The 27,071-nt window shown below is 41.8% G+C and overlaps 1 long non-coding RNA gene across 1 annotated transcript in view; it reads left to right on the top strand.

Moving 5' to 3' along the window:
• Positions 1-53: 53 nt before the first annotated feature.
• Positions 54-27,071, top strand: part of LOC108541213 (uncharacterized) — an 83,480-nt gene continuing 56,462 nt past the window's right edge. Inside the window, exons 1-2 of the long non-coding RNA XR_001888905.1 lie at positions 54-146; positions 6,130-6,212. This is a non-coding gene — a long non-coding RNA (uncharacterized LOC108541213). The remainder of the gene's footprint in view (positions 147-6,129; positions 6,213-27,071) is intronic.

Genomic DNA, 27,071 nt, shown 5'->3' with positions numbered 1-27,071 from the left:
TATCTATGTTAACACTTGGGCCTGGCTTGCTTAACATATTTGTTGAGCATGATTATACTTTATGGGCCAACCAGACTGGTGAAAACAAAAGTTTTGTTTGACAGAGGCAGGCTGCTTTCCCAATTTTGGCCTGGGTAATCTTCAAGGTATGGTCTCCATTTGTAAAGTGGGGATGATAATACTCACTCTGTTTGTTGTGAGGATGAAATGAGATTATACTTCATTAGCAAAATACTTGACAAGCCATTCACTTTTTTTTAAAAAAGGAAATACTTACTATTAATGGCATTGGTATCTATGATGTCATCTGTTTGGGACACACCAGGCACGTAAAAGGAAGTCTGGAAATTGTGTGTTAGAATGGTTCATGGCATTCCCATGGTCCACAGCCCATGATTTACGAGTGGACAGACAGTGTTGTTTGCGGGCAGAAAGGTCAGAACACAGATGATTCAGGCTGAACCAGATTTCCTGATCTCTAGCCTAGATTTATTTGTGTTGAGGATGTTCCAAGGGGTAGAGGGATGCTCAGTAAGACATGGGGAAAACCCTCTCATCCAGGGACATAAACAAGAGCAAATGCTGGCAATAGGTGTCTCAAACCTATTTAGCCTACAGCAGAGATTGGTAAAAACTTCCTGTAAGGGATCAAATGGTAAACACTTTACAGGGCACACAGGCTCTGTTGCCATTACTCAATACTGCCACCGGAGCACGAAAGGAGCCATAGATAATATGTAAATGAATAGCCATGACTGTGTTCCAATAAAACTTTATTTATAAAAACAAGCAGGGGGCCAGATCTGGCCTGAAGGCTAACCCCTGTTAGGTTTACCAACCCCTGTCCTAAAGTCTTCAGATCCCATTGATATGGTAAGAGCTACAGAAGGGCATTGTTTCGGAAGACTTTAAGGTCTCCTCTACTGATTGGGGTAGAATTAGAGTAGGAATTCTCTCTCTCCTGTATTTTCTATGTTGGATACACGTAATTTGGTATTTGCTAACTGATGTTGTTAAGGTGGGGTTCAGGGTTATGTCTCTGTCAACAAAAAGAGTCAAACTGTAAAATATTTGAAGAGATTTATTCTGAGCCAAATGTGAGTGACCATGGCCTGTGATACAACCCTCAGGAGTCCTGAGAACATGTGCTCAAGATGGTTGGGGTACAGCCTGGTTTTATACATTTTAGGGAGGCATGAGACATCAATCAAATACGTTTAAGAAATACAATGGTTTGGTTCAGAAAGGCGACACAACTCAGGCCCTGGGGGCCTCCAGGCTATAGGTAAATTTAAACATTTACCTGGGATTGCTGGAAAGGGAATGTTCAGGTGAAGACAAAAGATTGTGGAGACAAGGTTCTTTTGAAGTCTCATTGTGGCTGCCCTTAGAGACAACAGATGACAAATGTTTCCTGTTCAGATCTTTAAGAGGTGCTAAACTCTCACTTAATCTCTTCAGAATTGGGAGGGCCTGGAAGAAAAAGATCTAGCTATATTAATAGAGATTCTTTACAGATGCAAATTTTCCCCTACAAAGGACAGCTTTGCAGGGCCATTTTAAGATACGGCAAAGAAGCATGTTTGGGGGTAAAATACTTTTATTTTCTTCCTTGTCTCGTAATGTTATGCCAGAGTCAGGTTGGAAAGTAAGTCACGATATAGAGGATTAAATAAAACCCATTTGATGAGAATTTATGGTTTGTATGGCGTGACTCCCCAGACCCCTTAGATAGGAATTTGGGCAACATTAAAAAATCAGGCCGGGCGCGGTGGCTCACGCTTGTAATCCCAGCACTTTGGGAGGCCGAGGCGGGAGAATCACGAGGTCAGGAGATGGAGACCATCCTGGCTAACACGGTGAAACCCCGTCTCTACTAAAAATACAAAAAATTAGCCGGGCGTGGTGGTGGGCGCCTGTAGTCCCAGCTACCCGGGAGGCTGAGGCAGGAGAATGGCGTGAACCCGGGAGGCGGAGTTTGCAGTGAGCTGAGATTGCGCCACTGCACTCCAGCCTGGGCGACAGAGCGAGACTCCATCTCAAAACAAAACAAAACAAAAACAAAAAAAATCAGAGCTTAGTCCTCATCTCCAACACCAGGATGCTGGAAGTATCCCAGTGGGGAGGTTTAAAAAACCCAGGCTTTGGAGCCAAACTGGGTCTTAATCACATCTGCATGTGCCAGCTGTGTGATCTTGAGTGAGTTATGGAACTGCTGGATGCCTCAGTTTCCTCATCTGTAGAATGGAAGTTATAATTCCTATTTTGTAGGAGTGTTGAGAACATTAAAGGTGATAAGAACATGTAAAGTGATAAGGGCTGGGCTTCTCAGTCTCAACACTTGACATCTGGGGCTTGATAATTCCTTGTCCTGGGGGTGCTGGCCTCTGAGTGGAAAGATGTTTGCCACATCTCAGGCCTCTACCTACAAAATGCCAGGGGCACCCCTCCCCCAATTTTCACCACCAAAAATGTCTCTGGTGCCTGGATTCTTCCTTCAGTCCCCCAAGAATTGTGGCCTTCTGGGTTAGATCAGTGACTATTGTCACCAAAGACAGCTCTGCTGAGTGCATAGAAAGAATTTTCTAAGATCTCCCACCTCTGCTGCTGCTGAGCTCAAGAAAGATCAGCTGCTGGGACTCTAGGTTAGGCAAGTGCAGTGGGATGTTTTGAGACATGCTTCCACTTTAGAGAGGGACCGTGAGCCCAAGTACTTGCTTCTCTTCTCCTCCTCCCGGATAGCAGCTGCACAGGCAGGAACTTTGAAATCCTAGCTTGGAAAGCAATGGCCATTTTTTTTTTCCTTACCACAAGGTGGCACTCCGATGCCTGCATTGGAAACTGGGTCGGCTGGAGAGAGGGCTCCTTGGACCACCGTGCAAATAGAAAGCCACTGCTCTCATCCATATTTGCTTTACAATCTATGCTAACAACATGTGGTAATTTTATTCCAAACACGTAAATATTATTGAGTTTGCCAAGGATGTTGCCTGAATCCAGGATAGAGGACTGACACTCAGGACTAAGAGGGTAGAGGAGGGAGAAGGCTCGAGGGGGAACAGAAAAGCTTGCCCACCCTGGCTGGCTTCAGCTAGTCATTCCATTTATTTATGCATTTTGGTATTACCGCACCGCAATGCGGAATTCTGTGGGACTGAGGCTCATACAGACTCTGTTCTCTAGCCTCAGGCTACTTTGCTGTTTGCGCTAAGACCAGGATAAGGGATTACAGAAGCAGAGAGGCACCTGCCCGGGCTGTGGTGTGATTTCTCTCATCTGCTCACCTTGATTTCTTCTCTTTCCTTCTAATTGATTAATGTCTGATACCTTCTTTAACTGAGGGTCCAGTTTCTCTTGAAGGTCACACCTCAGGTTTGCATAATTTCAATAAATGAGAGCCACATCCTGTCTCCACCCAAGTCAACATCACCCCATGACTAGCCTGGGATTCTTGAGTCTTATCTGCATTGTAGAGAAGAGGAGGTGCCAGAAGCACTGGTCTTCCCCATGAGCCAGTCTCCTTTTCATCTGTCATAGCTTCAGAGACAAAGGATTTCGTTGAGTTTGCCACACTCCCCACTCAGTGCTTTCTTAGGAGCCTAGAGGCTTTTGGATGAGAATTTTCCTAAAAACAACAGCAGAGAGCAAAAATCAGAAGCAAACCACCACCAGCACCACCAGCACCACCACCACGACCACCACCACCACCACCACCACCACCACTACCACCACCACCAGGGGTGAGAAATTGTATTTATTTAACTTACTGAATAGAAAATTCTAGGATACAAGTTATAGTTTTCTGTTATATACATCTTATCTGAACTAATTTTGCTGGATCACAGAGAATTTTGAAGCACAGAATTTAAAATGTGTACACATCAATTTCAACTATGTGAACTGTCTCAGGGCACTTCATGACCTGCTTTTCTTGCTACTTCTCTAGGTTTATTTACTTTCATCCTAAACTCAAGTGTTTTGCAGATTCTTGGTCTGCATTCCTGCAGGTTGTGGAGGCATGAATTGAGCTTGTATTCACTCCATTACCTCCTTATCAGTTAGGATTCTTTGGTTTGCAAGTGACAGAAACTCACCTCAAGTTGGTTTAATTAAAAAAACAGTGCATATACATGATTTATTGGTTACATAACAGATAAATTCAAGGGATTCATAATTTGCTTTCAGGAACAGCTGGATCCAGGAGCACAAATGGTGTCATCAGAGCTGCATTTCTTTCTCTCTGCCACTCATCTCATGTGATCTTTATTCTAGGCAAGTTATCTCCATGTAATGGTTTAGAAAAGCTCCAGTCTTCCCTTCTACTTGCTTAGCAATCCCAGGGGAATGAAACTTCTATCAAGAGTTTGGAGTTGGAGGGTCATTGGACTACCTTTGGTCCATGTATGAACCAATCCCTGTACCAGGGAATTGTTGTGCTGGTTGGCCAGATCTTGGTTACGGTATCATTGCAGTGCCAGGAAATGGAAACAGCTTAAATCATGCAGACTGAGAGTTGGGAAAAGGGGAGGGTGGATTTACAAAGGAAAATTGAGATGCTGTTGCCCAAATTCTGGACAAGCAAATTGACAGATGCCCATTCTAACTGCCCCACTCTGGTGGACAGCCCTCAGCTCAAATGCCACCTTATCTGTGGCATCTTGTCTGACCTGTCACCTTCTTTGTAGCCTCGTGCAACATTTGCACATCCCTCCTTTTAAACCACATTTGGAAACAGCTTTGTAAGGGCAAGGACCATACCAAATTCACCCTTTTTATTTTTGGCCTTTTAATTCTACAAACTTAAATTAGTTTAAAAAATATTCTTTCCCACTGAGCCACTTTAGATACCTTTCATAACAGAAATCTATTTATTTTTCTATTTACCTTCACCGTCAGGATGCTCAGAGCAAGTTTTGCTCAGCTTAGATAAATTCCCTAACCTAGACTTTCTGGTATAATTCTTCTACTCATTTCTCTGTTTTCACGTCTTGACTTTCATCTTTTTACTCTTTAAAAAAACCTTTATTTATTTTATTAGACTTTATTTTTTGGAGCAGTTATGGACTCCCAGCAAAACTGAGCAGAACACACAGAGATGTCTAAATACTCCCCACAACCATACGTAGTTTTCCCCACTATCAACATCCCCCAGAGTGGAACCACCAGAATGGTTCATTTGTTATAGCTGATGAACCTACATTGACTCATCATTATCACCCAAAGTTGGTAGTTTATATTAAGGTTCACTCTTGATGTTGTACATTCTATGGTCTTGGACAAATGCATAAAAATATGTGTCCACCATTGGAGTATCATACAGAGTAGATTCACTGCCCTAAATGTTCTCTGTGCTTCATCCCTCCCTCCCCCTGGCCCCTGACCACCACTGATCATTTTATTGTCTCCATAGTTTGCCTTTCCCAGAATGTCATATAGTTAGAATCACAAATTACGTAACCTTTTCATTTTGGTTTCTTTCACTTCTTTAACTTAAATATGCATGTGCATTTCCTCCATGTCTTTTTATGGTTTGATAACTCATTTCTTTTTAGCACTGAGTAATATTCCATCAACCAGACGTACCACAGTTTATTTATTCATTCACCTATTAAAGAACATGATTACCAAGTTTTAGCAATTACGAATAAAGTTTTAGCATGTAAGTTTCCTCCATGTCTTTTTATGGTTTGATAGCTCATTTCTTTTTACTGCTGAGTAATATTCCATCAATTGGATGTACCACAGTTTATTTATTCATTCACCTATTAAAGAACATGATTGCTGAGTTTTAGCAATTACGAATAAAGTTTTAGCGTGTAAGTTTCCTCCATGTCTTTTTATGGTTTGATAGCTCATTTCTTTTTGCCACTGAGTAATACTTCATCAACTGGGTGTACCACAGTTTATTCATTCGCCTATTAAAGAACAGGATTGCCACGTTTTAGCAATTATGAATAAAGCTGCTATAAGCATCTGTGTGCAGATTTTTGTGAGGATGCAAATTTTAACTCATTTGGGTAAATACCAAGGAGTGGGATTACTGGGTCATATAGTAAGAGTATGTTTAGTTTTGTGAGAAATTGCCAAACTCTCTTCCAAAGTGTCTGTATCATTTTGCATTCCCACCAGGAATGAATGAGACTTCCGGTTGCTCAGCATTCTTGCCAGCATTTGGGATTGTCAGTGTTCCTGATTTGGGACCATTCTAATAGGTATGTAGTAGTAGTAGTACTTTATTGTCGCTTTAATTTTCCTAATGACATGGTCTGCAGCACTTTTTTTTTTTTTTTGGAGACGGAATCTTGCTCTGTTGCCCAGGCTGGAGTGCAGTGGTGCAATCTCAGCTCACTGCACCCTCTGCCTCCCCGTTCAAGCAATTCTTCTGCCTCAGCCTCCTGAGTAGCTGGGACTACAGGCCTGTGCTGCCACGCCCAGCTAATTCTTTTGTATTTATTTATTTATTTTTTTAGTAGAGGCGGGGTTTCACCGAGTTAGCCAGGATGGTCTCAATCTCTTGACCTCATGATCCACCTGCCTCAGCCTCCCAAAGTGCTGCGATTATAGGCGTGAGCCACTGCGCTCGGCCAGCATCTTTCACATGCTTATTTTCCATATGGATGTCACTCTGTCACTCTGTCAGGCTGGGGTGCAGTGGCACGATCTCGGCTCACTGCAACCTCTGCCTCCTGGGTTCAAGCAATTCTCCTGCCTCAGCCTCTTGAGTAGCTGGGATTATAGGTACACGCCACTACACCCAGTTAATTTTTGTATTTTTAGTAGAGACGGGGTTTCACCATGTTAGCCAAGCTGGTCTCAACCTCCAGACCTTATGATCTGCCCACTTTGGCCTCCCGAAGTGCTGGGACTACAGGCGTAAGCCACCATGCCCAGCCCATATGGATGTCTTTTTGATGAGGTGTCTCTTAAGGTCTTTGACCCATTTTTTTTTTTTTTTTTGTATTAGGTTGTTTTATTTCTTATTGTTGAGTTTTAAGATATCTTTGTATGTTTTGAACAATAATTCTGTGTCAGACACGCCTTTTGCCAAGTATTTTTTTATCAGTCGGTGGCTTGGCTTTTCATTCTATTGATAGTGTCTTTTACAGAGAAGGAATTTTTAATTGTAGTGAAGTCCAACTTACGAATTGGTTCTTTCACGAATTGTGCCTTTGGTGTTGTGTCTAAAAGTCATTGTCAAACCCAATGTCATCTAGAATTTCTCTTATGTTATTTTCTAGTACTCTTACAGTTTTGAATTTTGCATTTCAATCTACGATCCATTTTGAGTTTGTTTAGGGGTATAAGATCTGGATCTAAATTTTATTTGTACATGGATGTCAGGTTGTTTCATCATCATTTGTCAAAAACCGTATCTTTTCTTCATTATGTTGACTTTACTCCTTTGTCAAATATCAGTTTATATATGTGAGCCTATTTCTGGACTCTCTGTAGCATTCCATTGATCTATTTGTCTGTTCTTTTACCAGTACTACACTATTTTGATTAGTATAGCTTTACAGTGAGTCTTGAAGTCAGGCAGCGTTCTCCAACTTTGTTCTTCTCCTTCAATATTGTGTTAGCTATTCTGTTTTTTATTGTTTTTTTTTTTTTTCTTTTTTTGGCCTCTCTGTATAAACTTTAGAGTCAGTTTCACAAAATTCACAAAATTCACCTCAATATTCACAAAATTACTTTCTGGGATTTTGACTGAGATTGTATTGAGTCTACAGATCAAGTCGGGAAGAACTGACATTTGACAAGATTGAGTCTTTCTATCCATGAACATGGAATATCTCTCCATTTATTTAGTTCTTGTATTGCTTTCATTAGTTTTGTAGTTTTCTTTATATAGATCTTACACATGTTTTATTATATTTATATCTAAGTATTTAATTTTTGGAGGGAGTGCTAATGGAAATAGTATTGTGTTTTTAGTTTCAAATTCCATTTGTTGATTGCTGGTATATAGGAAATCAATGGACTTTTCTATATTAACCTTGTGCTCTGCAACTTTGCTATAATTGCTTATTAGTTCCAGTAGTGTTTGTTTTTGTTGGTTCTTTCCAATCGATCTAAAGGAAAAACCTCCCTACCTAACACCAAATTGGAGAATGTTGCTGCCTTCTGGGAGATATATACAGAGAAGTTTATAGCTAACAGCTTTCTTACAACTTGAAGGAAACTGGTTTTAAGATAATACTAATGCTTTGGCTGGCAGAGTAGCAAGATGGAAAGAACCTAGGTCCTTAACAATATCATTGAGTGGCTGAAAAAAATCAGCTCTGAATCCCGCCCAATCTCATAAATCCCTAGACTTCCTGTTAAATGAGATATATTAAATTGTCTTTATTGTTTAAGCTAGATAGAGTTGATATTTTGGTTATTTGTAGTAATAGTTTTCCTTTTTAAAATAGACTTTAAAAGGAAACGGAAGTTTAGAGAAGTTAGCGCCAATAGTAGCAGCAACAACAACGATATTAAATGACAAAGCCAAGACTCCAACCCTTGATAGTCTGCCGCCTACACTCCATGCTCAAACCCAGTCCCACAGTGTTGCCTCCTAGTGAATACAATATAGAAAGTGTTTGGGAGTTTGTCAGGGACTTGAGGAAGGGGGAGAAAAATAACTGATAACTAGGGAAGATGTGGAAAATATTAAATATACCTCATTATTCCCATAGAACATGGAACAACAGACATGCCAGCAAAGAGAAAAAATGTTTGGTTCAAACTCTAGTAGAGAGATACAGTTATACTACAAACTTTGATAAACTTCATGGGACTTGAATTTTAATATAAACTACAATTGATGCTTTTGTAAATTTTTGGAGGGACTACCCTACCCTTTTCAATCTTCCTTCCCTTCATTTCTTGTTCTGTGATTGGGAGATGGGAAGAGATCATTTTCCTACTCAAAACCAAAAGAAAAAGCCCACATCCCTTTAGTCCAGAATAAAGGATAGGTTGACAAGTCATGACTACTTGATTTTACTTTTGTTCTTATCTCCTGGAGTGTGATTTATTGGACTTTTGCCTGAAGTTGGATTTGCTTGTCACTTCGATGTTGCAAAGAAGCTTCACAAAAGCTCTCTCAGCAAACTTGCTGATGGATGGAATGGACGATGCAGTTGAGACTGAAATTTGCTGAGAGACAAAGTAGAGAAAAGTTTGATTGTTAGAAAATCAAGAAAGGAACTTCACTAGAAAAAGCAGAAGTTGTTTTCAAATAGTAGGCTCCACTGCATGCTGTAGGACCTTACATTTTTATTTTGAAAAGTTTTAAGAACACAGAAAGCTTGAATAGACACTTCTCAAGGAAGATATAATAAATGGCCGATAAGTAGATGAAAAGATGTTCAGTATCATCATTAAGGATATGCAACCCAAAACCACAGTGAAATGTCCCTTCATACCTACTAGGATGGCTATAACAACAGCAACAAAGAGAAGGTAGTGTTAGTGAGGATGCGGAGAAACTGGAACCCTTGTGAAGCGATGGTTGGAATGTAGGATGGTTTAGATGCTATGGAAAACAATATGGCGGTTCCTCAAAAAATGAAACATAGAGTTACCATATGACCTAGCAATTCTGTTCCTAGGTATACACCAAAGAACTGGAAACACGGACTCAAATAGTTACTTCCTTGCCAATGTTTATTGCAGCATGATTCACAACACCCCAAAGGCGAAAACAACCCAAGAATTCACCAACAGATGAATAAATAAACAAAATGTGGCGCACGCGCGCACACACACACACACACACACAAATACACACTGGGATATTATTCAGTCATAAAAAGAAATAAAGTTCTGATACATGTTACAACATGGATTGACTTTGAAAACTTTGAAAACTTTGAAAACATTATGCTAAGTGATATAGGCCAACAAAAAGGACAAATATTGCATAATTCTACTTGTATGGAATATCTAGAATAGGGAAATTTATAGAGACAGAAGTTAAATTAGAAGTTACCAAAGGTCAAGGGAGAGGAGCATAAGGAGTTATTGCTTATTGCTCTCTCTTTAGGGTGGTGAAATTTTGGAAATAGATAGTGCTGATCGTTTTACAACATTGTGAATGTAATTAGTAAAATTTAAAGAAAAAATACAAAAAGGAACAGAGAATAATATAGCAGCCACCCATGCAATCACTGGGTAGAATTGACAAATACTAGTATTTTATTTACTTCAGATTTTTCTTACATTGCTGATAAAGTTATTCTCATGTAGCAGATATGATTAGTACCCCATGCCACATCCCTTGGCCAATCTCTTTAGGCATCTTGCAGCTGTAGTGGATGATTTCCAGGCATGCTGACTGCTTACACCCTGGGGCACACATTTCTCTGCCCCAGGGCTCCCTCTAGTGGCAAGAGAACTTGCTTGGCCTGTCCACAGGGCATGCCAAAGGACTGGAGGCACAATGCTCCAAGATCAACCCTCGATCAATGACAGAAGGGAGTTGGAAAATAATTATCCCAGCTACCTTGTCCCTTAGTGGATTGATTCTGAGGCATGGCTGTTCCGGAGGTTCCTACTGAGATTGAGTCCCAATTGCCCTCGATTCATATACACTTTATTGACTGACTTCCCTTCTTGTCTCTCTTTCCCTGCGTCCTTACTATCTTCCTGCAATTGCCACCCCACTAAACTACCTGCATCGGACTCCTTGTTTCAGGCTCTGTTTTCAAAAGAGCCCAAAGTAGGACAGCCCCTTCCACTGTGTTCCTTTCTTCATTCATAAGAAGCAATCACTTCCACAAAAAGGGTGTAAATGCTCCTGATCTATGTTTTTAAACTTGTGGCTAATACATCAACAATATATAGTTTAATGGATTTTAATAATTTTGTGAATGGTATCATTTTGTATGTGTATGGGTGTGTGTGGTTCTACAACTTGTTTTTCTCACTCAGTGTTTTTGAGATTGCTCCATGTCATAAGAGAGACCTGGTTCATTATTTGTAACCACTGTGTGTAATTCTCACTATTGTATGACTGAACCACATTTTATTTAGCCACTTACCCCCATGATGAGCATTCATACTTTTCCCCTGTGTTTTGCTGTTAGAAAACATGTTTCGATGAGCACTCTCCTCTAGTACCTTTTTTTTTTTTTTTGAGACTGAGTCTCACTCTGTCGCCTGGGCTGGAGTGCAGTGGCACAATATCAGCTCCCTGCAAGCTCCACCTCCTGGTTCACGCCATTCTCCTGCCTCAGCTTCCCAAGCAGCTGGGACTACAGGCTCACGCAGCCATGCCTGGCTAGTTTTTTGTATTTTTAGTAGAGATGGGGTTTCCCTGTGTTAGCCAGGATGGTCTCGATCTCCTAACCTCATGATCCACCCACCTCGGCTTCCTGAAGTGCTGGGATTACAGGCATGAAGCCACTGCGCCCAGCCTGTCTTGTTTTAAAGAAATATATTCAGAAGTGCAATTATTAGGTAAAGTATATACATAAACAATAATTTAAAAAATTGTTGCAGTGAAAGTCACATAACATTAACTATTATAAAGCGAACAATGCAGTGGCATTTAGTGCATTTCACCGTGTTGTGCAACCCATCTCCTCTTTCCAGTTCCAAAACATTTCCATCACTCCAAAATAAAACCCCATACTCATTACAACAGTTTCTTCCCATTGCCCTCTTCCCTCAACCCTGAGCAACCACCATTCTGCCTTCTTTCTCTGTGTATGTGCCTATTCTGGATATTTCATGTAATTGAAATCCTACAGTACATGACTTTGTCTCTGGCTTCTTTCACTGGGCATGTTTTCAAAGTCCATTCACACTGTTGCGTGTATCAGTTCTTTTTATGGTTGAATAATAATCCCATTGTATGAGTAGAGCACGTTGTTTTAATCTATTCATCTGTTTGAGCAACATGGGAGACAGCAAAGTCCAGGGGAAAGAGAATGGGGATGTTGGTTTGGGTTCTCCCAGAAGCAGACCTTGAGATAAAGGATTTGTGCAGTGATTTATTTGGGAGATGATGCTGGAAAACACTGTGGAGGGAAAGGGGAATGAGGCAGGGCAGAGAGAGGAGCCAATCACAGTTCTATCATTAAGATAGTTACCAGTGTGGCCAATGGCAGTTCGATCCTGCTAGGGATCTCTGGGAGCCAGTGTAAAGTATGCACCGTAGAGTTATACTGCCTAGGGGGTGACGTAGCTGAGGGATTTATCCACCAATGCCTACCAGTCACTGTTTGAGAGCTGCTCCCATGAGACATTAATCCCGTAGGACTTCTGGCTTACCATGTGCATGGTCAGAGTAGACTCTGGCAGCCAGAGTGAGTTTCAAGGGAACAGTTGCAGGTGATGGCAGTGAAAGGGATAGGAGTGGGGCTGGATAGCACCTGCTGAAACCTGCCCAGTTGTCCCATAGAACCAATGTTTATGGATAAACATAGAAATTGACCCTCCTGGTCTTCAAACTTGAAACTTAATTTGTCTTATCTGAGTTCCTTCCTCAGGAAACTGACCATCAGGCCTCCAAGAGAGTATCAATGAAATGAAACTCACCAGATGAGCTGCCAGACTCCTCACTCATCATGACTACCTAAACTGACCACCTGCTGCCTACTGACTAACTCCTCTTCCTTACCCCTCCCTAATTCCTGTTTCCCCACACTTAGTTATGTTCCATCCCTGCTATATGACCCCCGAATTGTAGTTGGTCTGAGAGATGGATTTGAGACTGAGCTCCCGTCTCCTTGGCTGTGACACCTGATTAAAGCCTTTTTTCCTGGCAATAATCGTTGTCTCAGTGATTGGCTTTCTGTACAGTAAGCAGCAGGACCAAAACCAAACCCCTGGTATTTCAGTGATATTGCCACAATGAATGTTAGAGTCAGATTTGTATTTAAATCTTGGCTCCACTATTTATTAGCTATGCCATCTGGGGCAATTCCTTAATTTCCTCCTCTGTAACAACAGTAGTGTCTCCATAAACATTTACTGAGCACTTACTATGTGCCAGGCACTGTGCTAAGCCCCTCGTATACTATTATTTAGTATATACAACCTGATTGGTAATTACTTTTAGTATCCTGCTCTACAGATGAAGAAGTGCAGTCTTGGAGAGGTAAAGCTGCTGGATCATGTCCTTTTTCTACGCTACTCTGTGCAATTGATGGTGACCTCTACAGACAGCATGGATCATATTCCCTTGTCTTCTGACTTCTGTTGCTTTGTGCAGTGGAAGTCGCTGACCAGTAATTGTAGTGAGAGGTTGGAGTATTTACTCCGCTGGCTTCCTCCCTGCTGGGCCATGGATCATCAGTGCTGTGTTCCCCTACTGAAGGTGCCAGGCCTCTTAGGTTCTGTAGGAATTTCCTCTCACTGCTCAATTAGGCTCAGAGGTGGTAATGGCTTCCAGTTGCTATCAGTCCCTGAGCATTTCAGTATCCCTTAATCCTGCTCACATCTTGTCAATGGTTCCTTTGTTAAATTCTCTTTAATCATTCCTTTCAAGTGTGCTGTTTCCTGCCAGAATCTGCACTGACCCAGTGATTCACCCTAAATCATAGAGCTACTCTATGGCTCTGTGATCCCCAAACCCATGCTCTTCATCCCTATCCTTCATTTCCCAATCAATCACACGCTTAATGCTTTTGCATTCAGAAAAATGAAGTTTTTAAAAAAGCATAGCATAACTATTATGCACTAGGATAGTTAATTGTAATAAAATAGAGTGTTTACTAACTTCTTGAGGTCAAAGTTAACATCTGGTCCATCTATGCATCCACAGAGCCCAGAAAAGATAAATGACCTTCCCAAGGTCATACAAGTGGTGAGTGGCCATATAGAACGAAATATGGGTTATCTGAACCGTCTCATACTTCCTCCCTTATTTATATTTAAGTAATTCTAGGCAGCATGTGCAGGGTCTGTAGGAGGGAGGGGAAGACACCAGAGTGAGTGAGGGTTTTGACCCAAGAGTCAGTTTCCTGCTGCGCACCACAGCTCCCCACTTGCAGGCTGTGCAAACATGTTGAGTCACTTTGCCTCTCTGACCCATCATTGCTTCATGCGTAAGATGGGGATAGTTAGTACTGCCCTCATAGGAATATTTTGAGAATGCAACGAAATTGCGTCTTTGAGTGCCTAGCACAGTGCCGAGTTCCTGGGAAGCGCTCAGCAAGTGTTAGCTGTTATTGTTATTCCAACATAAAAAAGAGGTGACTTGACACCGCGAGAGTTTCTCATTCACGCTGCATTAGCAGAATGGTTCTGCCTTTTGTCTGGCAAACCCAATAGTCCGTTACTACAATGTAAGTTTCAGAATGCTGGGAATCTTGTCTGTCTTGTTCTCTGTTGCATGTGTAGTCTGGTACAAGGGAGGTTCTGAAGGGGGCAGAATATACCACCTCAAGATAAGAATTATTTTGAGCTTAAAGGCAATGGAAAGACAGCAGATGCAAGGAGGGCATTTTAATCTCATCTTTTCTTCCTGAAAACAGGAGATAAAAACTCCCATGTGAAAGATGTCCTCCCTATATCAGGAAAAAGGAAACATGCTTCATGGAGAGTTGTAGCTGAGAGAATTCTGTGCAAACAGACCTTGTGAAAATCATTCTTATCTTCCTTTAGCCTCCCCACATAATTCAGTTACTTTCCCACGATTGTCTCACTTTGTTTAATGGAATATAAAAGTATTTAGGTCTTGCCACTTCTTTGGGTCCTCACTTCTTATTTTTAAAATTTTATCATTATTATTATTATTATTATTTTTTTTTTGAGACGGAGTCTCGCTCTGTCACCCAGGCTGGAGTGCTGTGGCCGGATCTCAGCTCACTGCAAGCTCCTCCTCCCGGGTTCACGCCATTCTCCTGCCTCAGCCTCCCGAGTAGCTGGGACTACAGGAACGTGACACCATGCCCGGCTAATTTTTTGTATTTTTAGTAGAGATGGGGTTGCACCATGTTAGCCAGGATATAGTCTTGATCTCCTGACCTCGTGATCCACCCGCCTCCGCCTCCCAAAGTGTTGAGATTACAGGTGTGAGCCACAGTGCCTGACCCCAGGTCCTCACTTCTTATAAGGGCTCCTGTGTTACGTAAAACCGATATAAATTTATATGCTTTCCTCTTGTTGATACGTATTAGGTCAATGTAATTCTCAGGCCCAGCCAAAAACCCTGAGAGGGTAGACATACAATTTTGCCTCTTCTATGATGTTCTGCACATACTTGTCAAACAAAAGGATGAGTAAGTGGAATTGGAGTGGAGTAGTCATTAGTGTTGTCCAGGTATTTCCATGATAGCATCCTCCTTTCTGCCCTTTTGAAGTTAAGTGTGACTTGCTGTGGCCAATTACACGCAGGTAAAAGGGAAGTGTGTTGGCCAGTAGCTTTACAAGCCAGTGCTAGAACTGCCATAACCATATCCATGGCTCTGGTGATCATGACAGTTCTGCTGTGGGTCTGAGTTGGCCTGAGTCTTTTGGTGATGAGCAGACATCTTCCTCCCACTGACCTGCAATGGGCATGTAACATGGGCAAGAAATAAACGTCTGTTAATGAGATTTGGGGGATTGTTTGTTACTGCACCTAGCCCATACTTACTGATACATATGACCACGACTTAATGGAACTTTTTTGGTATTATTAAAAATTACAAGGGCCAGGCATGGTGGTTCATGCCTGTAATCCTGGCACTTTGGGAGGCCAAGGTGGGTTCATCACTTGAGGTCAGGAGTTCGAGACCAGCCTGGCCAACATGGCAAATTCTATCTCTACTAAAAATACAAAAAATTATCCCTGCATTTTGATGCATGCCTGTGATCCCAGCTACTCAGGAGGCTGAGGCGTGAGAATCACTTGAACCTGGGAGGTGGTGATTGCAGTGAGCTGAGATCACGCCATTGCACTCCAGCCTGGGTGTGAGAGAGTGAGCCTCTGTCTCAAAAAAAAATTTACAAAAAATAGCAAATGTACTCAACTGAAGTATCCCATAAATGTTGGTTTCTTCAAGGCTTCACTTGGAGACTCTGTATATGTGTTTCTCAATTATAGGCATCACTTGAAAGATGCTTTTAGAATTGCCACAGGCACCTGCAACACATTTATTTGCAAGTCCTTGGATAGAAAATCATTACTCTTTGGGGGAAAAAGTTCATGTTTGCAAAGAGGCCAAATGAAAAGACACTGGAATCAGGTTTAGAATGTAAGGTAAGATTCAGCAGGCTGGGATAATTTTTGGTCAAAATCCAGACAAGACTATCAAGAAATGGGGTTTATTTTGCTTGCTGCATAATCTGGCCTAGAATTAATCACATTAGCTACCTATTATTAAATAATTAATTTATATTATTGTAGCGATGGGGTCTTGCTATGTTGCCCAGGCTGGTCTTCAGTTCCTGGGTGGTCTCCAAGCAATCCTTCCTCCATAGGCTCCCGAAGCCCTGGGGTTACAGAAATGAGCTGCGCCTATTGGCTGTCAGTTATCAAACATTTCTTTTGTGGCAGGCATAGAGCTAGGCACATTCCTTATAAAATCTGGAAAGGTGGGTTTTAGAATCCCCACCGTACACACTGGCTCAGGGAGGTTAAGTTCTTCCCCCAGTCTCCAACACACAGCTATTAAGTGGACAGCTGGGATTCGCCCACAGGTTTCTGTGACCCTGAGCACTTAAACTAAAGAGAACAGAGAACCCGATTTTCTGCTAAAGGCCAGATGAAAGTGGTAACATCAATGCTCAGTGAGGTTTTTTTTTTTTTTTTTTTTTTTGAGGCGGAGTCTCGCTCTGTCGCCCAGGCTGGAGTGCAGTGGTGCAATCTCGGCTCCGCCTTCTGCAAGCTCCGCCTTTCGGGTTCACGCCATTCTCCTGCCCGAGCCTCCCGTGTAGCTGGGACTACAGGCGCCCGCCACCTCACCCGGCTAATTTTTTGTATTTTTAGTAGAGACGGGGTTTCACCGTGTTAGCCAGGATGGTCTCGATCTCCTGACCTCGTGATCTGCCCGTCTTGGCCTCCCAAAGTGCTGGGATTACAGGCATGAGCCATCAGTGAGGTTTTTGTTCCTTTCACTCTTATCCTAGAAAGGCAGTATAGCATAGCAGTTAGTGTGCAGTCTTTGACTGCCACTGCCCCCCCTTCCCCATCCATGTCTTCATCTGTAAAATAGAGTAATGATCATCCCATGACCAGANTTTTTTTTTTTTTTTTTTTTTTTTGAGGCGGAGTCTCGCTCTGTCGCCCAGGCTGGAGTGCAGTGGTGCAATCTCGGCTCCGCCTTCTGCAAGCTCCGCCTTTCGGGTTCACGCCATTCTCCCGCCCGAGCCTCCCGTGTAGCTGGGACTACAGGCGCCCGCCACCTCACCCGGCTAATTTTTTGTATTTTAGTAGAGACGGGGTTTCACCGTGTTAGCCAGGATGGTCTCGATCTCCTGACCTCGTGATCTGCCCGTCTTGGCCTCCCAAAGTGCTGGGATTACAGGCATGAGCCATCAGTGAGGTTTTGTTCCTTTCACTCTTATCCTAGAAAGGCAGTATAGCATAGCAGTTAGTGTGCAGTCTTTGACTGCCACTGCCCCCCCTTCCCCATCCATGTCTTCATCTGTAAAATAGAGTAATGATCATCCCATGACCAGATTATTGTGAGGACCGGATGAGTTGTTTTCTATAGTGCTTTGCATATAATTAATTATTAACTTTCTTGTGACCCCATACCGAAAGCACCTTCTTTAATTTGAACACTTAATATAAACTGGGCACCCAAGTGCAGGGAGTCAGGAGCCTGATCGTGTGTTTGAATCCCATCTGCACAAGTTCTTGGACAAGCCCCTGGACTTTAATGTTACATTTTCTCATCTGCAAAATGGGGGTAATAATTGTACCTACCTCATAGTGTTGTTGTGAGGATTAAATGAGTATATGCACATTGTCTAGAACTGTACCTGGCAGAAGCATCATCATCCCAAGACAAATTATTTCTTAACCCTTACAACAACGATGCAAGACAGATGATATTAACCCATTTTACAGAAGAAGAAACTGAGGTAAGATGTGGATCCAGAGTATGAACTCAGATCCAGCTCTTTCCATTCTATCAGACTGCTACATTGGGCCGAATGTGGTGGCTCACTCTTGTATTCCCAGCACTTTGGGAGGCCGAGGTGGGCGGATCACTTGAGGTCAGGTGTTCGAGACCAGCCTGGCTGGTGAAACCCGGTCTCTACTAAGAATTCAAAAATTAGCCAGGCGTGGTGGCAGGTGCCTGTAATCCCAGCTACTTGGGAGGCTGAGGTCTAAGAATCATTTGAACCCTGGAAGCAGAGGTTGCAGTGAGCTGAGATTGCGCTGCTGCACTCCAGCCCGGGTGACAGAGTGAGACGCTGTGCCCCCCAAAACAAGCAAATAAACAAACAAACAAAAAAAAACCCTGCTAAATACTTCTTTCTGGTTACTGCTTCTTTCAGATCTGCTGGATATCCTAGCTTTTCTACTGCCTAATCTTTTGTATTCTTTGGGCTGTAAATGGCATCTCAGAATCTCCGCTTCACTTTTTCTTTTTATTGCTATAGTAGACAATGAGATGGATCCCCTTGCTCTGGCAAATGGGGTTGAAATTATTTTTCTTGAGACCTGGGACTTGAATTTCTGCCTATATACCTGCTGCAAACTGACTTCCCTCTACTTCCATTTGTCACTCTTGGCATTGCTTCTTTTGGAAAAGATCTCTGAGCAAAAACAAAACAAACCAAAAAACAACAAAAAAAAAGGGCTGGAAATTTAATTAGCACTGGCTCTGGGTTAAAGCTCCACCTTCTGGCTACTTAAACTGGTGATTTGTGGACCAGGAATTCATGGATTTCTCCTGGGAAGAGCTTTGGGTGAACCTGCTGTGTTGTTAGAGAGGGGTTTGCTCTGATGAGTTACCTGAAGGAAGCTCTGGGGGATTGGAGTGGATACGTTGCACAGCCCGTATCACTAAGCAGTTTAAAGCCGGCCATTTTCAGCACAATTGAAAGTGAAAAAAAAGCTTACGCTGCAAACGTAGGAAGCAGAGTTTAGTAATGCAAACATACAAAACTGCAAACTTTCAGGAGCGCTCTGGGGCAGCACTTCCTTGCAGTGTGTTTAAAATAAAGTGTTTGTTTAAACAGCAGCTAGGCTGGGCCCTTGTGGATTTATTTGCTGGTCATTAGCTGCTGAAAGGAGAAAATGGGGAACAATAAGGTGAGAAGCTTCAATTAAAAGCTAGAAATTTCTGCCATTGAATATAAAGAAATGGATATGAGGAAAGTTATAAATATCCAAGGGAAATTAATAATAATAATAATAAAAGGACCCCTTAAACCCAAACTCTATTTACAAGCAACCATCTCCAAAACTTGGCAGACACTGTTTCCTCTGCACGGACTACTCTTTGCAGCCACATCTCTGCCTGCCGAATTTCATTTAATCTTCTACCCTTTCAGTTCTCCTTTTCAGGAAGCTTTCTCTGACCTCTTGTATCAGGATAGTTATGCCAGTTGCATGACGGGCCAAGTGTGAAATCTCAAAAGTTAAACACAGTAAAGCTTATTTCTCACTCACATAAACTGCCATGTAGGTTGAGCAGCCCTGTACTGCTGTGCTGCTGTTGGGGCCTCTGAAACACGTGGCCTTCAAGCTCTCTGAAGAGAGAAGAGGGGAGAGAGGAAGAGGAAGCAGAATAGCTCCTAATGACTTTGACCAGGAAGTGACGTGTGTTACTTTTGCTCATGGTCTATTGGTCAGAATTAGTCACATGACTCCATTGTAACTGCAGAGAAAGGTGGAAAATATAGGGGGCAATATAGAATATTTGGTGAGGATGAACAAGATTAATCTTGTTAATCTCCTACACCATCAAGATTGTATCTGCTATACCATCAAGAGTAGGTTGAATGTCCTTTCTATGGGTTTTTAAATCAGCCAATCATAGCACTTCTTTCTCTCTCTCTTTTGGTAATTACCTGTGTATTAGTCCACCCAAGTCCCAAGCCTATAAATTCTTTGAAAGAACTCGAAATCATTCTCATTGGATCTTTTGCACTCAACCCAACATGGCACATTCAATAACACTCAATAGTTATTGAATACATGATAAAAGAAAAGGAATAAGTGGCTCTTCCAGGAATACAGCCATTAAAAAATGGAGGTGTTTTTATATAAATCTCTAGCCTAGGAGACTGAATGTTTTATCTGTGGATCAGATGGCCTTTAATCTTCTAGATGTCAATCAATTTCTTTGATCCGAGAATCTTCTGACAGAAGCATTTGAAATCTCCTCTCCTGTAAGCTTGTATAAGTGGTATATTTAATACCAGGCTCTATTCAAAGCTTCCTGGCTTTATTTTAGCTTGCCTATTAATTATGACTTCTTTTATGTCTTCCTATCATGCATACACAAATTAGGGACAACAAACTCATGACTTTTTCCCCTGAAACATGACCTTTTTAAAAAAATTATTATTGTATTACTCAGGGTTCTCTAGAGAAGTAGAAGCGATAGAACCAATAGTATCTAGCATTGGTTAGTATAAATAAGGAGGAATTGGTTTATGCTATTATGGAGGTAGGGAGGTCCCACAACCTGTTTTCTGCAAACTGGAGACTCAGGGAAACCAGTGGTGCAATTCAGTCTGAGTTTGAAGGCCTGAGAACCGGAGGAGCTGATGAATAAATCCCAATCTAACAGGAGGAAAAGATGAAATGAGATGTCGTAGCTCAAACAGTGAGGCAAGGGAAAAAAAGGGCAAATTCCTGCTTCCTCTGCCTTTTGTTCTACTCAGGTCATCAGTGGATTGAATGATGCTCAACCACATTGGGGAGGGCAATCTACCTTACTGAGCTCATTGATTCAAATCCCAGTCCCATCCAGAAGCAATCACAGACACCCCCAGAAACAATGTTTAATCTGGCCATCCCATGGCTCACTGAAGATGACACATAAATTTAACCACCACAATTATTATTATATTTATGTAAAAGTAATATACACTTGTAAGCTATGTATTAGGTTGATGCTAGCTGCTATAACAACAACAACAAAAAACCCATAAATATCAATGGCTTATTCAAATAGGTTTAATATGAGTGTTTCCAATGGGCAGGTACCTTTCTATGCAGTGAATTGGGGAGGAAGCCTCCTTCTACCTTGTGTTCCCCTCTCCTCTAGGGGCTCAGAGTACTCTATTTCCACTTTCATTTTCATTCTACTAGTGAGAACTAGTCCTATGTCCAACCCAAACACAAGGTAGGCTGGGAAATGTAGTCCATGGTTAGACAGCCCCTCCCTAGCAACACACGTCCCAGGGACATTTACTGGAGGACTATCCAGCATCCACTTTGTGCTACAATGGAAAGGACCTTGACTTTGCTTGGTGGAATTCACCCTCTGCCATTGATGCGGTTTGGCTGTGTTCCCATAAATCTTCTCTAGAATTGTAATCCCCATAATCCCCACGTCAAGGAACGGACCCAGTGGGAGGTGATTGGATTATGGGGTGGATTCCCCCATACTGTTCTTGTGATACTGAGTGACTTCTCATGAGATCTGATGGTTTTATAAGGCGCTCTTCCCTCTTCACTTCCTTCACATTCTCTTTCTCACCTGCCGCCATGTAAGATGTGCCTGCTTTGTCTTTTACCCTGATTGTAAGTTTCTTGAGGCCTCCCCACCATGCAGAATTGTGAGTCAATTAAATCTCCCTCCTTCATAAATTACCCAGTCTCGGTGGTATTCTTTATAGCAGTGTGAGAATGGACTAATACAGCCATTTTCAGCCACATGATTTGGATGGGGTTGACTTTCTTGCTACAGTGGGTGGGTTCTGGTTGGTGCAAGGCAATTAGCAAGTTGTGCACCATTGGCCACAGTGACTGGGTCAGGGATGGGTACATTATATAATTCAGGTCAATGGGAAAAGTGAATCTTCAGACTTATGCTCAAGTTGTCAGAAGACACTTCCTTTATTTCGTAGGATGTGTGTGAGAATATGGTATATGGAGTAGCTTCTGTCATTTAGCTATCATGAGAGAGAGAGCATGTGTATGTGTGTGTGTGTGTGTGTGTGTGTGTATGTGGAGTGGTGTGGGGGGGATGATGAAGGATCACTGCTTGGAGTCAGAGGATGAAGCCAATTTTTGGAAGGCAGAGCCCTGAGACAGATAGAAGCCAGGTCCTTGGTGACTGTATTGTTGTATCTGGATCATGCTTTGTATGAAACTCAACCTACTTTTTGACCTTTCTGTTACATAAGTCAACAAACTCCCATCACTGCAATGGAAGTTTGAGATGGGTGTTTCACAATTTGTGACTGAAAATGTATTAACTCATGTGGACTATTTTGGTCAAATAAAAATATTGAAAAGTTTGGCAAAGTTTAAGAGTGGCCAAAGAATTTTACATGATTCCACAGAAGACATTTTATTAGTTTTTATATAGTTGAGGTCATGAAGAACACTTAATTATTTTTAAAATGCTTATTTATCATAGTTATTATTTGAATTTGTATAAATTTATTAAGTACAAGTGTAATTTTATTGCATGCATAGGTTGCGTAATGGTGAAGTCAGAACTTTTAGGGTGTCCATCACCTGAATAACATACATTGTACCCGTTAAATAATTTCTCATAATTCTCCCCACCCTTCTGAGTCTTCTTTGTCTATCATTCCACACTCTGCATCCATATGTACACATTATTTAGCTCCCACTTATAAATGAGAACATGCAGTATTTGTCTGTGTCTGAGCCATTTCGCTTAATAGCCTCCAGTTCCATCCATGTAGTTGCCAAAGACACAATTTAATTTTTTATGGATGAATATTTGAATACTTAATTTATTTCTGCTCTTTTGTCCAAACATGATGTTGTAAGTATCTCCTTATGTCATTAAAAACTTGTAAATTTTATTTAGAATGCCTTGTTCCTTATCTTAGTTTGTTATTGTTTCCTCATTGTTGGCCATTTAGGTTGCTTTGAGTTTTTGCTTCCTTGATTTTTTCTTCAGGATGTATTGCTAGCAGTGGTCTTACTTGGTCAGAGGGTAGGAACATTGTAAACAGCTTGCTATCTATTGCTCAGTTATTTTTGGGAAAAGTCAGAGCAATTATACATTCTCTAGCAATGGGCTAGCATCATGGCTCATGCTGGTCTTCCTGTACCCTAGCCAGCATATCTCAAACACCTTCGTTAATGCAACAGGTTGAAAGCGGGCTTTCGTTTTAATTTGCTTGATTGCCAGTGATATTGAAGTTGTCTGTTATGTGGCTGGGCCTCTGACCAGATTGCTGATATTTACCCTGCTTTAGGGTCAGCTTCTAGACATAGTTCTAAATAACATACACGAGGTTTTGCCAACCTTGGCACTGTTGACATTTGGGGATCAGATAATTGTTTGTGGTTAATCAATGCCGTCCTGTGCATTGAGGTCTCCCCACCACAATGTGACGATCAAAAACTGTCTCGAGACATTGCCAAATGTCCCTCGGGAGCCAAAACAACCCACAACCCATGGTTGAGAGTAATTGACTTCAATCAACTAAAAAATGAAGACAAAATCAGGCAATTGTGGGATATTGTTCCTGGTTAGATAGTTAAACCTGGTGTTTATTTTATTTTTATTTTTATTTATTTATTTGTTTGTTTTGAGACAGAGTTTCACTCTTGTTGCCCAGGCTGGAGTGCAGTGGCACCATGTCTACTCACTCACTGCAACCTCCACCTCCCAGGTTCCAGCGATTCTTCTGCCTTAGCCTCCCGAGTAGCTGGGATTACAGGCACCTGTAACTATGCCTGGCTAATGTTTGTATTTCTAGTAGAGATGGGGTTTCACCATGTTGGCCAGGCTGATCTTAAACTCCTGACCTCAGGTGATCTGCCTGCCTCGGCCTCCCAAAGTGCTGGGATTACAGGCGTTGAGTCACCGTGCCTGGCCTGGTGTTCATTTTTCAAAACATTTTCATTCTGGAAAATTCCAAACGCATACAAAAGTAGACACATAGTATAGTGAACCCCCAGGTACCTACCACCCAGTTTCCACAATTATTAATTTGTGGCTGATCTTGTTTCGACTCTACCTACCACTTTTCCCCTTTTCATATTTTTAGACAAAATCCCACACCATATACTCATCCATCCACTGGGATTTGAGCAGAATACAGTGCTTAAAGGATTCTGTAATTTCCATCCAATCATCCATATAACAATACTTCATTGCACGCCTACTAGGTGCCATGCACGGGGTCAGGGGCTGGGGACCCACGGATGAATAAAACAAGTCCAGGTATTGCATTCAGAGCCTACATGCTACAGACTATCAACAAGGAAGCAAATAAATAAAAGATTCAGATAGTGATCTATGCTATAAAGAAAGAAAAATAATTTGAAATGACAGAGGATGCTTTCGGGATGGGAGGCATAATATACAGGGTGAACAAAGAAAGTCTTCCTAAACTTTGAGCTGAGTCCTGAGAGACAAGAAGAAGTCAGTGAGGAAAAACCTGCAGGCATTTTCCAGATGGAGTTAAAAGTACTTACAAAGTCTCCAAGGCAGGAAAAAAGCCAAGGGTAGGCTGGAAGGCCCACAGTTAGAAGGAGTAACTCTGAGTGGTATAAGGTGACTCAAAAAGGTAGGCAGGGGTGAGATCCGGGAGGGTCTCAGTGGCCTTGGTAAGGATTTTGAGTTTTATTCCATGAGCAATGTGTCTTTGGAAGGCTTTAAGCAGAGGATGGCAAATCCTATCTCAACAAGGTCACTCTGGCTGCTGAGTCAACGAGAAGTCCATCATAGGGTCCAGGTGTGAGTGAAGGACACTTCAGTGGCAGAAAAGTAAGAGAGGTGGATGGGTGTGATTTAAAAAAAATTTTTTTTTAATTTTTTAGCTTTATTGAGATTGATAAACAAAAAGTTGCACATTTAACCTATACATCTTAATGAGTTTGGATATATGCATACACCACCATGTCATCACCACAACTAAGGTAGTAAACATATCCATCACCTCCAAAACAATGTCCGTGTGTTCTTTTGTGTTATGTTTGTGTGTGATCTTCAGCAAGGACACTTTGTATGAGATCTGTCTTCTTAACATATTTAAAAGAGCACAATAGCACATTGTAAAACTATAGCAGCTATGTCGAATAGCAGATTTCTAGAACTTACTCGTCTTATATAACAGAAACTTTGTACCCACTGAAACACAATTTCCCTTTTCCTTCTCCCCCAGCGCTAAGCAACCAACTATTCTACTCTCTGATTCTGTGAGTTTGGCTAAGCAACCAACTATTCTACTCTCTGATTCTGTGAGTTTGGCTAAGCAACCAACTATTCTACTCTCTGATTCTGTGAGTTTGGCTATTTTAGATACTTCAAATAAGTGGAATCATGCGATATTTGTTCTTCTGTGACTGGCTTGTTTCACTTAGCATAATATCCTCTAGGTTCATCCATGTTGTTGAAAATAGCAGAATTTTATTTTATTTTAAGGCTGAATAATATTTCATTGCATATATATATGTATCACACTTTCTTTATCCATTCCTGTGTCAATGGACATTTGGGTTGCTTCCGTATCTTGACTATTGTAAATAAAGCTTCAGTGGGCATGAGAGTGCAGTCATCTCTTTGAGATGTGTGATGATCTTTTGATGTGTCAGCTTGGCTGTGCTATAGCTACATGTGATTCAATCAAACACTAATCTAGGTTATGCTGTGAAGCTATTTTGTAACTGTGATTAAAGTCCATAATTGGTTGACTTTGCATAAGGAAGAATATCCTGGATAATCTGGGTGAGCATGATTCCATCACTTGAAAAGTTTTAAGAGCAGAGCTGAGGCTCCCTTGCTGAAGAAGAAATTCTGCCTGAAGACCACAGCTTCAGCCTGTGTCCAAGAGTTCCAGTGTATTCTTTCTGGTGCACTGTCCTGTGGATTTGGGACTTGTCTAGCTACTGCTTATAATCTCTTAAGCCACTTCCTTGCAATAAATCTCAATATATATATATGTCCTTTGACTCTGCTTTTCTGTTGAACCTTGATTGATATTACTACAATGGGCTTGGAATATTCAAAGGCAGGGCTACAAGGTTTTGCTGATGCTCTGGATGAAGGAGCGAGGGAAAGCAGTCGATTAAAGATTGCCAGCACCTTTGCCCATACAATTGTCTCACATACATACCCTTTACACTAGAAAGAGCAAAGGTGTTGCCAAAGTCAGGGTTGGATGGTTTGCCTTGCACCTTTCTAAGTGATTTCACCCAGTGCCTTTGATATTGTCCTCCAGAAAATGGCTAACCTCTTCAGATCCTATTTATTGATCATTCCTTAAAGTGCTTGAACATTTCCCTGGCCATGCTCAATTAATTAGCACATTTTAAGGGCAAACCTGCTGGAACTTTCAGCAGAACTCTATGAAGTACAAACGAACATTTTCAGTGCCAATGGTTCCAGCCCTCAAATACCTTGAAATGACAATGTTCATGCCTTTCCCTTGTAGTTCATTGCCTTCCTGTTGTGGCTAAAGGATTTGGGATGGGGGTGGGTGGGTTTTGAGCTGTGTCCTTCTGGGAAGGCTCCAAAGTGGGAGAGGCTAAGAGGGGAAAAGATGATTTTGAATCATAATTTCTTTCTGGATGGCATGATAACAGGTGATCTCTGGAGCTCTTTCAAAGGAAAGTCTGGAAAGGTGTGTGGCTGCTGCAGTGTTGATCTCAGGGGAAAGAACTGTTCTCTCTTATGAATAATTTGTGGGGAGATTGCTCAGCTGACCACAGATCCTTCTGGAAGTTTCTAGATGCTTTTGAAAATCCCTGCTGTGTGTGGGTAAAGAGACATCTAGAAAGTGGAAAACTGGGCCGGGCGCGGTGGCTCAAGCCTGTAATCCCAGCACTTTGGGAGGCCGAGACGGGCGGATCACGAGGTTAGGAGATCGAGACCATCCTGGCTAACACGGTGAAACCCCGTCTCTACTAAAAAATACAAAAAACTAGCCGGGCGAGGTGGCGGGCGCCTGTAGTCCCAGCTACTCGGGAGGCTGAGGCAGGAGAATGGCGTAAACCCGGGAGGCGGAGCTTGCAGTGAGCTGAGATC

Source organism: Rhinopithecus bieti, unplaced genomic scaffold (assembly GCF_001698545.2).
Source record: "Rhinopithecus bieti isolate Rb0 unplaced genomic scaffold, ASM169854v2 scaffold_19459, whole genome shotgun sequence".
Taxonomy (NCBI): domain Eukaryota; kingdom Metazoa; phylum Chordata; class Mammalia; order Primates; family Cercopithecidae; genus Rhinopithecus; species Rhinopithecus bieti.
Note: the sequence above shows the minus strand (reverse complement) of the source record. Positions and strands in the feature narration are given on the sequence as shown.